The 16,928-nt window shown below is 32.9% G+C and overlaps 1 protein-coding gene and 1 long non-coding RNA gene across 2 annotated transcripts in view; both read right to left on the bottom strand.

Moving 5' to 3' along the window:
* Window positions 1–16,928, bottom strand: part of LOC145729571 (rRNA methyltransferase 2, mitochondrial-like) — a 195,580-nt gene that overhangs the window by 42,126 nt on the left and 136,526 nt on the right. The gene's annotated exons all lie outside the window — the stretch shown is intronic.
* LOC145729091 (uncharacterized) lies at window positions 1,545–12,968 on the bottom strand. The gene is made up of 2 exons (XR_014178264.1): window positions 12,741–12,968; window positions 1,545–4,967 (listed from the first exon to the last, which is right to left on the bottom strand). It is a non-coding gene; the product is annotated as an uncharacterized LOC145729091 (long non-coding RNA).

Consider the following 16,928-nt stretch of genomic DNA (forward strand, 5'->3'; position numbering starts at 1 on the left):
ATCTGGAATGATAATAGCAAAGAGTACTTTGGTTCGAGGCCCTGTTGGTTGTCGTTCTCTCTGATGTCCTAGATCTGGAGCGTGGTTGTCTATGACAACAACTTTTGGTCTCCAATCTGTCCAGACGCTTAACAATTTCAGCCAATTGTTTGTGTATATCAGAATCTACACTAGAAACTGTACAAGCTAAAGATGGTGTACATACCTCATGAATTTTGTCAGCTAATTTGGCTAAGTTGTCTAGTGACATACCTTCCTGAGTGGTTAGAATTGTCTGAATCTGCTGGGGAAGTCTTCCAGTCCATAATGTTCTGAGAAAGTCCTCTGGAAGGGAAGTTGGTGCTAAACTCTGCAGCTTCCTGAGGTACTCGGATGGCTTTCGATCACCCATTTCTTCCTGTTGAAGAAGCTGGTGGATTTTTTGGTGTTGAGAAGCGGATAGTCTCTGTATGAGTTCCTGCTTAATAGTTCCATATTGATTGGCAGTAGGAGGTTGTGCTATTAAGTCACGCACGAGTTGGACTTGGTTAAAGTCTAGGTTAGCCACAACAATATTATATTTGGTGTTGTCATTCACAATACCACTAATAGCAAACTGACTGTCTAACTGAGCAAACCATAGTGCCGGTTCGTTTGGCCAAAAAGGTGGTACTTTTAAGGATACTCTCTCTACCATGTGGGTAGGAGCTGGTGCTGCAACTGAAGGTGATAGAGATGATGAAGTACCTTGTTGTTCCGTAGCCATTGTGGTGCGAGAGTTGTGAGTTTTCGAATGGTTCAGCGTTCTAGAACGTCCAAAAAGTAAGTCTGACTCTGGCTTGTAGATTCTTTTGTGTCGGGGTCACCAATGAAGGGTGTCATAGAAGGAGAAGGAAAATAATAATCTTCACCAACTTAACACTCCACTTTATTGAATCCCTTCGAATTCAATATAGAATCAAATATAACAGATTTTTGTAGGAACTAACTAGAAAATGATTGAGATCGAAAAACGTAAGCATTGAGCAAGAATCGTCCATCTTGTGTTGTAATCCTGAGTTAAAGTGTCTCGTCATCGCCCTGAAGTCAGGTCCTTGCGTCCTATTCTTCTTTTTGCTTCTTGCCGGCTGACACTGCTGACAGTGTCGCCACAGGAGTTTACGTATAAGATCGGTCAGTTGTCATGTCTATGTCAAAACAGTGTGTTAACTGTCAAGGTTGAATTAGGTGTAAAAGGTTGGGAATACTTGATTCCTGTTTTTGTTTTGGTTTTTGTTCTGTTTTTAAAGCTGCCAAGCACGTTTTGTATTTGATGTTAAATATAAGTTGTTAAAGTGGTTATTCTCTGGCCTTTTCATTTAGTTAAAAGACCTCGATGTAACATAATGAATCATTTCCCGGACTGAAATCGACTACGTAATAGAGCATATTACGATCAGTATGAAATATTTACGTCATGGGGTGTTTTCGCCTTTTTTTTATCCTGATTGACCAACATTACGCGCTTACTTGGAAGTAATTGGGTCTGGATACCTGATCGAGGGGTATAATGAATACAAATTACACTCAAATCATATATTTATTTCAACGACAAACCACAAATTAAAGCTAAAAATTGAATAAAGGTATAACATATTACAATTAACACTAAAATAGCAACTTATACAAGTCACTGTAACGTCAAACACAAAAAGATCATTAGACGAAATTTTAAAAGAGCAAATCATCTACTAGTACAATTATTAAGCCAAATATCTGGCTAGACAGGTTACACATGCAAATATTTTGACGGTTCAATATTTTCACGTTCTGAAAATATTAAAAAATATGAGTTTTACTTGTAGCAACAACTGACTTAAAACTGTAGCTATACTAGTATCTGCACTGTGAGCAATTAGGAATTAGCACACAAGTAAACTAATATCCGAATAATGTTTAAATAGTTTCACATCAAATATGCATTACTTTTTTGAGATATAGTAGTATTCATTTCTGTATTAGTCACATCAGTCATTAAAACTTGACATTGTTGACCAACTAATTCTTGTTGTTGCCTAACTGAAACTTCTTGATTTAAAATATTAGCTTTATTCCAAGCATAAGTAGACATGGTTCTTCCTGGACATTCTGCGTCAACTAACCAATTTGGCTGATATTTAAGGAATTTCTGTTGTAAATTAGGTACATCTTTTGCTAAAATAGTTAATAATTTATTAGCATGTGCCTGAGCTGATTTTTGTAATTTTTCTTTCATATTTTTATTCTGGACAAGATTCAAATACAGTAATTGTGGAATTTCCTTTAATTTGCCTGCAGCTAGTTTTTGCCGCACCAGTTGTATAGAATTAAAATAATAATCACTATCTTCAAAAATATCAGATATGCATGATGCAATTCCACAACTTTTAGCATGCTTCAACACAGTATCTAGAAATTCATTTACTAGCGCAGTTGACTGTATGTCAAATTTTATATTTATTTCATGTTGATTTGATAGTACTCGAGAAGCTTTTGGAGTATATCCTGTAAATTTTCGTACCAATAATAAGGCTAAGTTCAAAAGACCATTTATATTAGCAGTCTTAAGTCCTTGATCGCCCACTTCCAATATGGAAAACCTACCTTCAACCCATTCCTCACTTTGTGTTAAGCGATCTGGGTATACAGGTTCATAGGAATACATTTTATATAGCCATCCAATAGATAAAAACGATGAGAATGCTGTGGTAGCTTTCTTTGCAATAGTGACAGGCCAGAAACGTAAGTAGCTTGTACTTGCTGAGGATTTTACATAAGATAACTGATTACGTGAATCGAATTGATCTCTACCTCGTGCATCTTTTTTAATTTGACCATCTTGCAAATTTGTTACCTTATGTTTTGGTTTAGGCTCCGAAGAACGTGTTTGTCTGGCAGGAGTGTAGTATGATATCGTAGCGCTTCCACTTTCACCTGCCTTATCAAGCTTAGAGTTTAAAAGTGGATGTTCTAAAGGTATTTTAAAGTTATTGGAAATAGTGTTTTTTATTTCAGGAAAGACAGAATTTAAAATTTTATCGAAATTAGCCTGGGAGCTCAATGACAGAAGGTTTTTCAGTTTATCGACAGGAGGGGAATTTTCTTTATCGTCCCTAAGAACCTTAAGAATTTTTACAGAGTCAAATAAATTGTGTTGTGCTAAAAAATAATCTTTTATACCTTTTTTAAATCCAATTTCCGATAGACGCGGAATTTTCAGCAGTTCTCTTGCTTTTACTAAAGCATTATCAGGAAGATGTTTTAATGTAATGATATCTTGTATAACTTTAAAGTCTTCAACAGCACTCAAAACATTATTTTCGTTCACCAAAAAATAACCAATTACAGATTTAACATCATCCTTACTAACATCCTTTAAGGCAAGGACTTTTGCGAGATCATCAACAGCACTCTTATTAGCAAAATCTTGTTTGCCTGCAAAATTGTTTATTTCAGTTAATTCATCTATTAAAACATCTTTTGGGAATTTAAAAATCTCTTCTTTATTTATATTCCGTAAATTTGCTGCTTCATCGTCAGACAAAAGAGGAGTTTTCAAATTGTTTTTATCTGCAAATTTTCTAATAAGTTTTAAATATTCTATAGCTTCCATCAAATCTTCTTGATGCACTAAATTTATTTGTATACGTTTAAATGCATTATTAGAAAGGTTTGGTAGTTTAAGAAGTGCTCTTGCATTTCTTAAAGCATTGTCAGGAAGATTTTTGAGTTTGAGGGTGTCTTTAATAAGTCTGAAATCGTTTACAGCAATAAAGAGATTATTTTGTCGAGAAAAGTAATCTCTAATTTCGTTTAAATCAAGATCAGAAAGCACACTTTGCCGATTTTCTGGCATAAAAATATTTTTAATCTCTTTGATAGTATTTTGAATTTCTATAGTATTTTTTGTTTTGGGCCGAAGTAAACCATCAAGTTTACTGACAAGTTTATTAAGTTTAAGAATGTCTTGTACGGTTTGTTTGTTCTCTTGTGAAAGATCTGCAAGCTCAGGATGTTCTATATTAGCAATATCGTTTATAAAAGGTATACTGTTTGCGTTCGTTATAATCTTCTGAGCAAATTCTTGTAACTTGAAGAAATTAGCTACAGCTTCAAAGTCATCTTTAGTTATAATGGGAAGGATAGCAGTTTTAAGTTCTATATCTTTTTTAATTATGAGCTCATTTACGTCAAAGCCTGAATCTTTGCCACTAATAATTGTACTGGATGCTTTTTGATTTAATTTAAAACCTTTTTTATCAGCATCAAATATGTCTGACATAAAGGCAGCAGTTATACCAATATCCTTAATGTCTTTCTTTTTAGCATATACTGCTAGTATCCGCGTATGGTCGTACTCCTTATAATTTGGAGACACGGCATACCCTAGAGCCAGTTTAAGGTTATCTGCTGCATAAACACCATGCCAATGGGATTGTGATGGTTTAAAATTCGTAGAGGGCTGGAGGCTATTTAACATAATAGATAATGCCGCTATCTCATTTGTACCATGGTATCCTAATAAAACATATTCATTATTTATAAGCTTTTGATGATCAGTTAAAAACTTCTGTTTGTTGGGGTTAATCGTATTACTATATTCGTTTTCAATGTATTCGTACACCTCCTTAAGTGTTTTCTCAACTACTTTGCCATTGATTTTAACTTTTACTTTTTCTGTTTGGTAAGTTCTAGAGTCAGGGTCTAGAAATGATTCTAATGAGAACGAATGAGCGCCCGCCTTATTCAACTGTCCAGGTTGCATTTTTGGATCTCAAGTTGTTTGTTCCTCAAAAACATATATTTTTTATAAATCTATATCCAAACTCAGCTTGTTTTAGGTCTAATAGATTGGATTCAACGACTCATGTGTGTAAGTTGGAACCTGTGGCAGTCTGGTATTGGTGGTTCAATGAAGCTGCTTCTTTGTGAAATGGAATGACCCGGTAAAGATGTGTGTATCCCGCAGTCTGTGGGTAAAAATTACGTTAGTAGAGTCATGTTGTCCAAAACTTTAATGTGAGGACTAGTCTAATAAGGAATTGAAGAGGTCGAGAAGTGTATAATAATAATAATACTACTATCAGAAATAATAACAGTAATTTGTATTTCAGATTTAAAACATATAATGTAATAAGTAGTAATAATGTCAATTTGTAGCCCAAAGCCGGCAATGAGTGGGCTTTCACACAAAAATAGCATGCGACGTGCAACAACCTGCCTGTAAGCAGGAAGCATGCTACTTATTTTAAAACCTATACAGGTGTGGTAAATCCAAATCCGACCATAGTAAAACCGTATAACGAACACAGAAACATAGAGAATTCCAAAGGTGGGACAAAGACAAAAAATGAAAAAAATATCAAGTAGGTAAACATTTCAGCGCGCTGTTGCCAAAACGCCAAATACCAAAACCGTCGACAAAATTAATTTTGTTGTTGGATTATTTCTAATTTATTTCCATTCATTTGGATAATCTGTATTCACTCAGCAAGCTGTATTTAGTCCGATTCCGACTATTTGTTTAGCAATTTGAATGATATTATTACTTTAAGAATTGAATGATTATAATGTCTTTAGCAGTCGAATTTGCTGTAGCGCTATCACACCTCCCTAATATTTCATCTATTATCTGCGATTAAAATCTAACCTCAAATTGAAAGTAACCGAAATCAATTACAGCGACAGGCATATTAATACAATAATGTACTCCTATATTGTAAGACTTTGGTAAAACATTAACAAATGACACTATTTACTCAATAATAAGGGTCACTCTAGTTAGTAGCCCTCTCAATTTAATGTAGAAAACTCCGACCATACCATACTATTTGAAAGAAACTGGGGAATAAAGCCAATCTGCTAGCTTATTAAAGCCAGACAATTTCGCAACTTTTATTGAGTCCAGAGTCCAGTTACCAACAAATCCATATTTAAAGAACCAACAAATGGGTGGTACAGGGTCTTTCACTGGGGACTGACCAACCCCACTTTTTGGGCTTCTCTGTATGTAATTAAAGAAACTGAGATAGCCATTTGATGTAGTTTAAAACGTTGAAGCAAACAATTAGTACTAAAATATTCTTAACCTTCAAATAGAAGAGCTACAGCCAATAATGGTGATTTTTCTAATGGATCACCCGGTATAGTTAACTATTTTCGGAATGTGCTCGAAATTCGGCAACAGATTCTCAAAGAAGATTAGAGTTCTGCCAGTGGTTTTCTCAGAAAGTTCGTCAAAATCCAAACTTTTCGCGAAATATAATTTGAACAGATGAAAGTTTTATCACCAGTGCCGGAATTTTTAATAGGCATAATGCTCATTATTGGTCCGATGAAAATCTACATCAGGCAGTCTATGTCCGAAATCAAGGGCGATTTCGATTTCATGTTTGGTGTGCTTTACATGATAACCGCGTTTTAGCATATCACATTTCAAAGAAATCTCAATGGCCAAAAATATTTAGACATTCTACAACAACATATTTTTGAATATGTTGATCACACCATTACTTTGTAGTAGTAGTAATTTGTTCTTTCAACAAGATGGTGCTCCAGCCCATAATACCAGAGCTGTGGTATTATGGATGGATTAAATTTAAGAGAAACAATTTTTCGATAAAAATGTCAAGAGTGTCCATTAATGGCGTTTGCAGCTGAAAATAATGACAGCTGTCAAAGTTTAAGAAAATTGTGTCTTAGGTACCAGTTAGTTCCTGTCTTTCTACTAAGACGAGATACCTGGTTTTGATGTCAAAATAGAATATCTCGTTCGATAAAACATTAAACCCAAAAATCATTACAATATACAAAATAGTTCAAAAGTTACGGCCAAAAACGTTAATTGGAAGGCAGTTCTTTAAGGCTCGATATCTCCCTTAGGAGTGACTTTAGGAAACATTTTTATATGAACAAATCGATATATTTTGACCTCCCCTGTATGCTCCCGAGAGATTGTCATATAGTTATGGGACACCCTGTATATAACGCAATTTAAAGTGTTGGCAAGCGTTCTAATTTATGTCAGACAAATAATGGACTACAATTTGAGTATTTACTTTAAGTTTAAGTATACGGTTATTTAAAAAAAAATAATTTAAGAGTTCTTGTTTGTATTCCCTAGAATTAAGTCGTTACATTTCCTAGCCTTAAGTTTTTTTGACATTGACAGTGTTTTACAAATCAAGAATGATGTATTTTATTTTTTATATTGCTTTGTTGTTTTTCTAAAATTAAGCAGTTTTTTCAATATGAAACGCTACTGGTTATAGCTCATTTTAAAGAGAAAAAAAATGTCTTTTTTCTAATTTTGGCATATAAAGTGACACTTTTCAAAACTGATTAGAGTGACAAAACGTTTTACTTTATGTAACTAGTTATGAAAAGTTCATTTCATCACTCCATGTTTTTATGCATTTCCGTAGAAACATATGGGCGACATCCACCAAAACATGTCATTGTCACTGTTTATACAAGGTGCTATGAAAGTGAATATTTGTGTTAAATCACTTTAAAAGATGGTTTTTACCGCTTTTTGGTCAAAATTAGAAAAAACTATGTATGCAACACGTTTCGAAAATGTCTTATTGTGTAACTCATTCAAATTGTAGGACCTCGCTGCGCTCGCCCTACAAACATTCATTCGTTACACAAAATCGATCTTTTCGTAACTGGTTACATAAATAGCTATTTAATCATGTAAGAAAAAGCTTCTATTTAAAAAAATACAACTTTATGTGATAGCTCAAAAAACAATGAGTTTATAAAAAATTCATCTACGTCACTGGAATCTATGCGAAAAAGTGTCCTAATAATGTAACAGTTATATTTAGCTACAATCCAAAATAACGAAATTAAAATAGTATTTTTAAATGAACAAAAATCCTTTTTTTGCACTTAACTCAAAAACTAATTTTCCTTTAAAAAGTTTGAATACAGCTCTAAACATATCTCAAAAAAATATATCGAGACTTGGATATCAGTTTTCTTCTATCTCTTATAGTTTTCGAGATCTCCTATAGAAACATCGAAATTTGCCCGCCCTGTACTTTGTTTATTTTTTTAATGTATTGTTCATTTCCTGTAAGTGGGTCCTATTACCTGTTGGAAATAAATGCTTATTATTATTATTATTAGTATTATTATTATGAAAACATCTGCAGCCGTTTTGAAGAAATAAATATATTTTGATTTATTTATCAATAACGACACATAGGTATTTGGACAATGGTTTATAGGTATAGCAAACTAGATGTGGGAGCTGCATGAGTTTGCTATAAGAATAATCAATAGCCATTAGTAGAAAATCATAAAACCATTAGGTGCCATTAGTAAATACGCGGCTAGCGGAGAACATACAGGAATATGTTATATGAGTATAGGGGATTGGTTTACTAGTGTTCGTTGGGTGTTTTAGTTGATTCTGGAGTACCACACTAGAGTTATTTTTATTATTATTTATAATCAAACCCTAAAATATGACTTATTTATCGTAAAACGCCCTGTATAACACTTCCCATCTTAAGAACGGCCAATTACACCAACAAATTAAAATTACCGATTTCTACGTTGTTTTTCAATTTAGCTCTATAGTGTTACATATTTTTGCTTATTCCAAATCTGCAAAAATATATAGGGTGTTCTATTAGGAAAATGTATGTTTGGTTCACATCATTAAAACTAGTTTAAGATTAAATTATCTATGGAAAGCCATTTGTGGCTTTTCTGCGTCTCTAATAATAAAGAAAATACGAGGGGAATTGCAAATTGACATATTTTTAAAATCACTGTGTACACTGTGTAGGTACGACTGCATCATTGTTCGATTCACAAAAATCGAGCACAGGTTTGCGGCATCGCTAAATTTTTGCTCGTTTTGCAGATACCCTGTAAAACCTTCGAATTTGAAAAATTCTCTACAGCAGGTACACAACTCGTTTCAATATTCATCTCTGTGGCACCCCTTCCTCCTCCTTTACATCAGAGTAGGTAGGTATCTTCTTGTTTTATTTTAAATGCTCTCTCAGAAGCGTATGAGTTCACCAATTAACGTTTTTTTTTTTAATAAAAACTGATCAAATTATTTTTTCTGCCTCAGAATATAGCATTTTAAGTGTTAAACACTAACCTAGGATAGAAATGAATTCCAATATCAATCAAATAATTGAATTGTTTTAGTATCCATGGAATTATTACATTCCTACGTTTTATAATTGCAATCGTAACTGATGATCATTGACTTTTGGAGTTTTAATCTAGCTATTAGATTCTATTACTAGTAAGATTTTAATTGTTTACGGAAAAATATCATAATTTTCCAAAAATAACTAACATAACCATAAGAAACATTGTTTGTGTTACAAATTCGATGCATTTGCATTGCTATCTCAGAAACTATAGTTCAATGAGCTTTAGTAAAATGTATGCAAAGTTGCGCATTTTATTGCTAAATAATTTTGTTTAAAAAACTTATTTTTCATTTTACTTCTTTGAAAACCCTATATTTTCCCTACTTTTCTATATTTTTTTTTAATCAATTTTTTTATATATTTTTTTTTTAGAGTTGAGTGTTGAGGGCACCAGATGTGGCACAACAGCTAGCGAGTCTAGCATCTTGTTGACTATACTGGTATGAAAATTTTGTTCCTTGGTTATCACGCCCTTTAGCCTTTAGCCTTTCTGATGTTCACCGTAATACCGCGAAACCGGTTAGAGGATTGGGATTGATAAACAAAAAAACAAAACCTCACCATTTTTAACATCCGTAAATAGACGTTAAGAGAGACATCGACAAAAACCGATTATTTTGGAAAATCAATGGCACATTCTGGAGGCTCTTTGTTACGCTATTCAAGAAAATAATTTTAGTTTTCGGTTCCGACGATTCGTTTTTTATATACCATCATCAGCTTCAATTTGACAAATACGGATCTGGACTTTCTATTACTTTTTTAGTAGCTACAGCCCTGCCGAAACTACTAATGTACCATACTTGTCAAAAAATTATACCCAGTATGTTCATTTGGAATTGACATGTTGTCATATAAGAAGGTAATTTAGTTTGATATACCTTAATAATTAGGTTCATTGCTTTTTCAAACATGAGAGAGTTTGCTATGGTACATTTCATTCATTTAAACAAAATACGTTTTTGGTTAATTATCTATTTTTCAGATACTCCCATGTTTTTTGTATTTGCGGTAGAATTTTGATAAATATTTTATAATCTTAAATTTATTTTTAGTGTTAAAAGAGCAATGAACCTTGTTATTAAATCATATATTCCGAACTTCGGTTACGAAGGTCTTGGCAGGAAGAGCTCTTTACAAAGTTGATGACATTTTTTAAACTTGCCTACTATGTTTTTAAATATTAGACAGGGTGTCTGTACAAAATCCTATGACATATTTCTGACATCAAAATAAGCCGATTTAAAGCAATTTACCTTTGTCCGGAACTGCTCCGTCTTCGAGATACAGATTTGTTAATATAATGTACACTTTGTAATGTATTACTTTCAAATCTGGTACTCAGGGGTTTTGTGAGATACCAAACCCGAATTTGGACACATTTTTACTGCTGCCGTTAGATGGCGCTTTACAGTATACTTTTAATGGTTTTAACTGACCGTACATTATTTCTTGGTGTAATTTTCTTATTTATTTTTTAAGAAAATGAGGTTTTAAACATTTTAAAGCAAAAAAGGTAGAGCTCGAATCAGCTAAGAAAAGGCCACAGGCGTCATCAAACGATGATGTCACGATCTCTGTACGTCTCGCTTTAAATATTGCTGCTCTCGTTACTTTCCAAGTTGTTGCAGCCAGTCAGTGGTGTGCTATTATTTTATCAGTAAAATGAAACGTTTTCTTCGTTTTTAATAAAGAAAATAAAAGACAAAAAGTTTTTCAAAGGAATGGAAACTCCTTCTGCTTCTTTCTTCATAAATTGTAAGACGTTACTGACGATTTCACGGCCTTGGCTGTGTATGATAACACCTTTCCTTCCAACCTTTTTGGAAGACATTATGACAAAATAACGTTTTTCATTCATAACACTGTGTGAACTTCAACTGCGACCATCAACAATACAACCAAAACACCAGACTAAAACGGAACCTAACCTAACCCCCTAAGTCTCCCTGTTCGCCACTACATTTTTTTAAACTTGGCAACACCGTTTAGAGTGCCGGCTAGTAAAAGCATATAAAAAGGTCCATCTGTCCCTGGCCGCTGCCGCATCTGTTTTAATTGTGTCCAAGTAAAAACCGTACTACGTTGCCAAGTGGCTTTTTGACCGCTTAACAATTTATTTTCGGGAATATTTTAATAGGACGCCTCTGATTATATCTAATGCGACGGCAACTGTAGAAGGAGAAAGAAATAGTTTTAAAAACTGCGTCATTGATGATGCGGTGGCCTTTTCTCATCTGATTCGAGCTCTACTCCTGTTAAGAACTAATGTAAATCTATTATCGAGTTATTTCGGTTTTTAGTGTTCGATACTGTACCGAAACACTGTCACCTGAAATTTGTTCAAATTGTAAGTGTCCAAATTCGGGTTTGGCATCTCAAAAAGACCTCTATCTACCAGATTTGAAAGTAATATGCTAAAAAATGTACAATAAATTTAAAAAATATATATTTTTATTTTTTAACTTTACCACCCTGTATCTCGAAAGCGGAGCAATTTCGGACTAAGGTAAGTTGCTTTAAATCAGCTCATTTGGATGTCAGGAATATGTCATAGGATTTTGTACAGACCTTTTAGAGACACCCTGTATATGAACATGTTTTTTTAATTTGGTATTTAGTAATGGTACTTGATTAAGTAGTAGGTTAGTACATTTTAAATACATGCTTATATTTGACTCGATTTTGTACTTTGTTTATTTTTAGTGCACTTAATTGAATTAAGCTATTTAATTTCTTACAATTCGTTAGTTCTAATTTGTACAAGTATCCTTTATTAGTGTCTTTTATAGTATTTCATTGTTTTTTAACGCTTTGTCAATACGACTAAACATTTGTGACATCTTGCACAATAAAGCACTTTACCTACCTAATGCACTAGGTATAATTTGTTGACAAATGTGGCACATCATTAGTTTTGGGACGTCAAAATACAAAATAAAAAGTCCATGTCCGCATTTGAAAAATGAAAGTTGATGATGGTATCTAAAAAACGAAAGGTCGAACTGAAAACTAAAATTACTTCCTTGAATAGCGTAAAAAAATGCCTCCAGAAAGTACCATTTTTTTCAAAATTATTAATTATATAAAGCGGTAAAAAAATGAAAAACGAAATTAGACTTTTTCGGCTTTTGTTGCGTATCTCCCTATGTAATATTTTTTTTTTTTAATTTTTTCAACAAATTCAAACAAATTATTTACCAATAAATGCATAACTTTGATTCCCTTGAACTAAAGATCTATCAATTAATAGCTTCTGAAATAGCAATGCTAATGCATTGGATTTGTAACACACTGTATATATTTGAAATTAGAAAAAAGGATTTTTCAGATTGAACAAAAATTGGAATTAGAAAAGCACAGATTAATAATTTTAAAATTTCTTTATAGGTTTGGTTAAGTATGTTTGTTTTTGTTTTAATAATACCATAGTTTAGATATTGAGCGTAACAAGAAAATTATAAAAAATCAACTTTAAGCTATATAAAATCAAGGTATATTTTAAGCAAATTCAAAAAGAGTATTAGATTAAAAAGAAAACATAAAAATACTCACCGTCGTCAAAACAGTACTCGCAGTAGTATCAGAATTGTTAATCTAAAGATCGTTAATGCCGTTTTGTCGGTTTATCCATTCAGTTGATTTGGTAGTTTCGCTTTACTGGGATGCAATGGATAACGTCTGGAAATGTATTTTTTAACTAGCGACCTATTGACTAGCCGGATTTATTTAGTTAAACATTAAGTTGCAAGTTGCAAGCTTTTTATAAACAAACCTTCGGAAATTTTCGGAATAGCCTAATAAAAAAGTCGTTGAAATTATCATTTTGCGTCAATGGGCAATATTCCAGAACATTAGCTTATTATTAACTTTCTTGTTTGTCTAAAATGCTAGTGACCTTACATTTATCCGCAATTTTGTTTGCCAAATTACATTGTAACGAACCAATGTTTTTTGAAAAAATTCTCCTAAATAATGTATAATACAGTATAGGGTGTTCCAACAAGCAGAGCACGCGACTGTTTCGCGAAAACTATACAACATAGTAACGCTTCGGAAAAATGTGGCCACAAGAAATTGCTAAATTTTCAGGCTTCTAAATTCACCGCTAAAATGAAAATGAAATGGTATATCATGTTCCTGTACCTAAATAGTAAGGTTTCCGATGTTCCAAAGTGAAAGCAAATTTTTTGTGAGACTTGGATTATTTTAAAATAATTACGGTTAGATGAATATAAAATGTTATAAAATTTTTACATTTACTGGGTAATTAGTGAAAAAAAAACAAAAAAAAAACATATACCAATAACTAAAAACAAATAATTTATTCATTATTCAACAACATGCAAAAATTTCAACAAAATGATGATACTCTGCATTACGACCACTAAATAGAAAACCACCAGATATAGCAGGTGTCCAAGAGCACCCTCAATCCACATAGGAGATTAACATGGAAAAACGGTTTTGTTTTTTTGCGCCTGTACGGTTCATTTAATGGAAAAACGCTTTGGATAAAAGTTTTTGAGCACATTTTCGGCTATCAACTTGTAATTTTTACAATACCGTAGATTTGACCATTAAGACGAAAAACGGCTCTAAAATTGGGAAATTTTAAATCTCGCACCAAGCGGTCGTTAAGAAAAATTCATATCCGGCCGTGCTACCAACCTTTCGAAATCATAACAAATCGCCGTCCGTCATTCTCTAATCAAAACATTCAAAACAAGTTTATTTAGTACTAATTTTGAGTTAGTACCCACATAATGCAAAGAAAATAAAAATAAATCGTGATAAAGATACTTTATCAGTAGCCACAGTCCAAAAAATCTGGTAAGTTGCATTTATAACCTCATTCAATGTCTCTACCCAACTTATTTACTTTGGAGTAAAGTTTATTAAGAAAATACTGGTTTTGCATCCAAATATTTAATGAAGACGACCGAATCACCTATCTCAAGCCTCTTCTTAACAGTTCAAACGATTTAAAGTGATGAAAACAGTGGGCAATGAAACCTGCCAGATCTTTGAAGATAAGTTGCTTTACTATACAGGGACCACAAAAGTGGGCAAATACTTCCCTCAAAAATGGTGCGATTTAGTGACCTATGTGACTGCTAGTTTTATTGTCTCCTTCTGTTTTTTGTAGTGTTCTCAACACACCATTAGGGTTTAAGTGTTTTTATAGTGTATGATATTAATAAAAAGGCATTTTTCTAATTTTGGCATATAAAGTGACACTTTTCAAAACTGATTAGAGTGACAAAACGTTTTACTTTATGTAACTAGTTATGAAAAGTTCATTTCATCACTCCCTGTTTTTATGCATTTCCGTAGAAACATATGGGCGACATCCATCATAACAAGTCGTTGTCACTGTTTATACAAGGTGCTATGAAAGTCAATATTTGTGTTAAATCACTTTAAAAGATGGTTTTTACCGCTTTTTGGTCAAAATTAGAAAAAATTATGTATGCAACACGTTTCGAAAATGTCTTATTGTGTAACTCATTCAAATTGTAGGACCTCGCTGCGCTCGCCCTACAAACATTAATTCGTTACACAAAATCGATCTTTTCGTAACTGGTTACATAAATAGCTATTATTATAACTGATTCAATGTTTTTTCCCTAGTTCTACAGGGTAAGGTAAGTACTGATATTTAATTAGCTCTATTGTTAACTTGAACATCCTTCACCTACAAGGATACTTGTAAAATGTCTACTAACCAAAAATAGTTTATTTGCACGTAATGTGTAACTCGAGTTCACATTTGATTGGTAAAGGTATGTCCTGTGAAATGGTATATTGAATTAGAAGCAAATTGTTTCTCTTTAGAGACTTTCAATCACTACATTTCACCTACCTTTGCTAATTTGGAACTCCACTACTGTCCAAACAAACATTAGGTTAGTAAGACAAAGTTGTTTTTATCATAGCTTGTATGGTGAAAGGTTCACCCACTCAATCTGTGGAACAATCACCTTTTATGTGGTAAGACCAGTTTTCTTTGCCACCTATTGTACCTAAGCTTTTCACTTGAAGAAAATGTATACTGTACCTTGAAATGTGAATAAATAATTAAAACAAACCTTCAGTGTACAAAGTTTTATTTGGATCAATTGAGTGTTTGGAAAAAAGAACACAATTATAATGTTGTTAATAAACCTAAAATAGAACAGCATGTAGATAGCTCAATTGAAAAGTTGGTTTTTCGATTATACCTACACATATACAAAAACTTTTGCCACCTGGCTGATAATTTGACTGTGTAAGTCCATATTCTGTTACTAGAAGGGGTTTCTCAGAGGTTTTATAGCCAGTTTAAGATTATTCACATATTTCACAGTCAGATCAAATTTTCAGATTTAAAAGTCAGATATCAACACTGAATCATTTTCAGTTTTAGTTACAACACTGATGAATACCCTCACTGATGATAGTCCATGAAGTTAAGCACATTGAAGCTAAATCACATCACTTTTGAAGGAAGTATTTGGCCCCTTTGTTGTTGTCCCTGTACAGGGTGCTGCATTTTCGATGGTTTTACGGGGTACAGAGAAAACGGTAATAGATAGAAAAAAAGTAGCATACGTGTTCCGATCTCATTTTCTGAGCTGAGATGACTGGCGAAGAGTGCGCTGCGCAAACTTCTTTTGTTTCAAAGATACGGGGGGTTTTTGAAAATTGGTCATTTTGGAACATCCTCTGTATTTCATTTGCTATTAAAGTTATCAAAAAAGGAAAAACGGTTTCCGGTAGAAGTTTTGACGTAGAATCCAAAGTCTGTTTTTTTCTATTACGTTTAGTTTCTGACATATGACACTAAGTTATATTTTTTTAAATGGAACACCCTATATATTTTTAGTTAATTTAATTCTGTTTATTTTTACCTTTTCAACGGTGTATTACAACATATAAGTTTGTAGAGGTTAATCCTGTTATTTTAAAAAAAGGACCTTTGCTAAGCTAAAAAAAGGCCAATATCTAAAATACCAAACAAAATCGGAAATCATATAAGCTAACACATCAGAAAATTAAATATTTTTAATAAATCTTATTAAAAATCTAAGTTACAAACATTTCTACCGTTACTTTAATAAGAAAAGTGGCCATTTCTATTTTCTTCTATTTTTAAGGTAGAAGTTAAAAAACGACATGTAACATGTTAATATGAATATAGCCAAATTTGGTTTCGACTGGGTATTTTTATACATATTATTTAGCACTTTTTTATTAAGGAAACGCTTTTTTTCTAATTACGAAGATTAACGTTTACAAACATATGTTTTAATACACCGTTGAAATAGTAAAAATCAACAGAATTAAATGACCTAAAAATATATAGGGTGTTCCATTTAAAAAAATATAACTTAGTGTCATATGTCAGAAACTAAACGTAATAGAAAAAAACTGACTACGCCATTGGATTCTACGTCAAAACTTCTACCGGAAAGCGTTCTTCCTTTTTTGATAACTTTAATAGCAAATGAAATACAGAGGAGGTTCCAAAATGACCATTTTTCAAAAACCCCCCGTATCTTTGAAACAAAAGAAGTTTGCGCAGCGCACTCTTCGCCAGTCATCTCAGCTCGGAAAATGAGATCGGAACACGTATGCTACTTTTTTTCTATCTATTACCGTTTTCTCTGTACCCCGTAAAACCATCGAAAATGCAGCACCCTGTACAGTAGAAAACTTATCTTCAAAGATCTGGCTTCATTGTCCACTGTTTTCATCACT

The sequence above is a fragment of the Ips typographus genome, linkage group LG5 (genome assembly GCF_016097725.1).
Source record: "Ips typographus isolate SLU linkage group LG5, UJ_Ityp_2.0, whole genome shotgun sequence".
NCBI classification, from domain to species: Eukaryota; Metazoa; Arthropoda; class Insecta; order Coleoptera; family Curculionidae; genus Ips; species Ips typographus.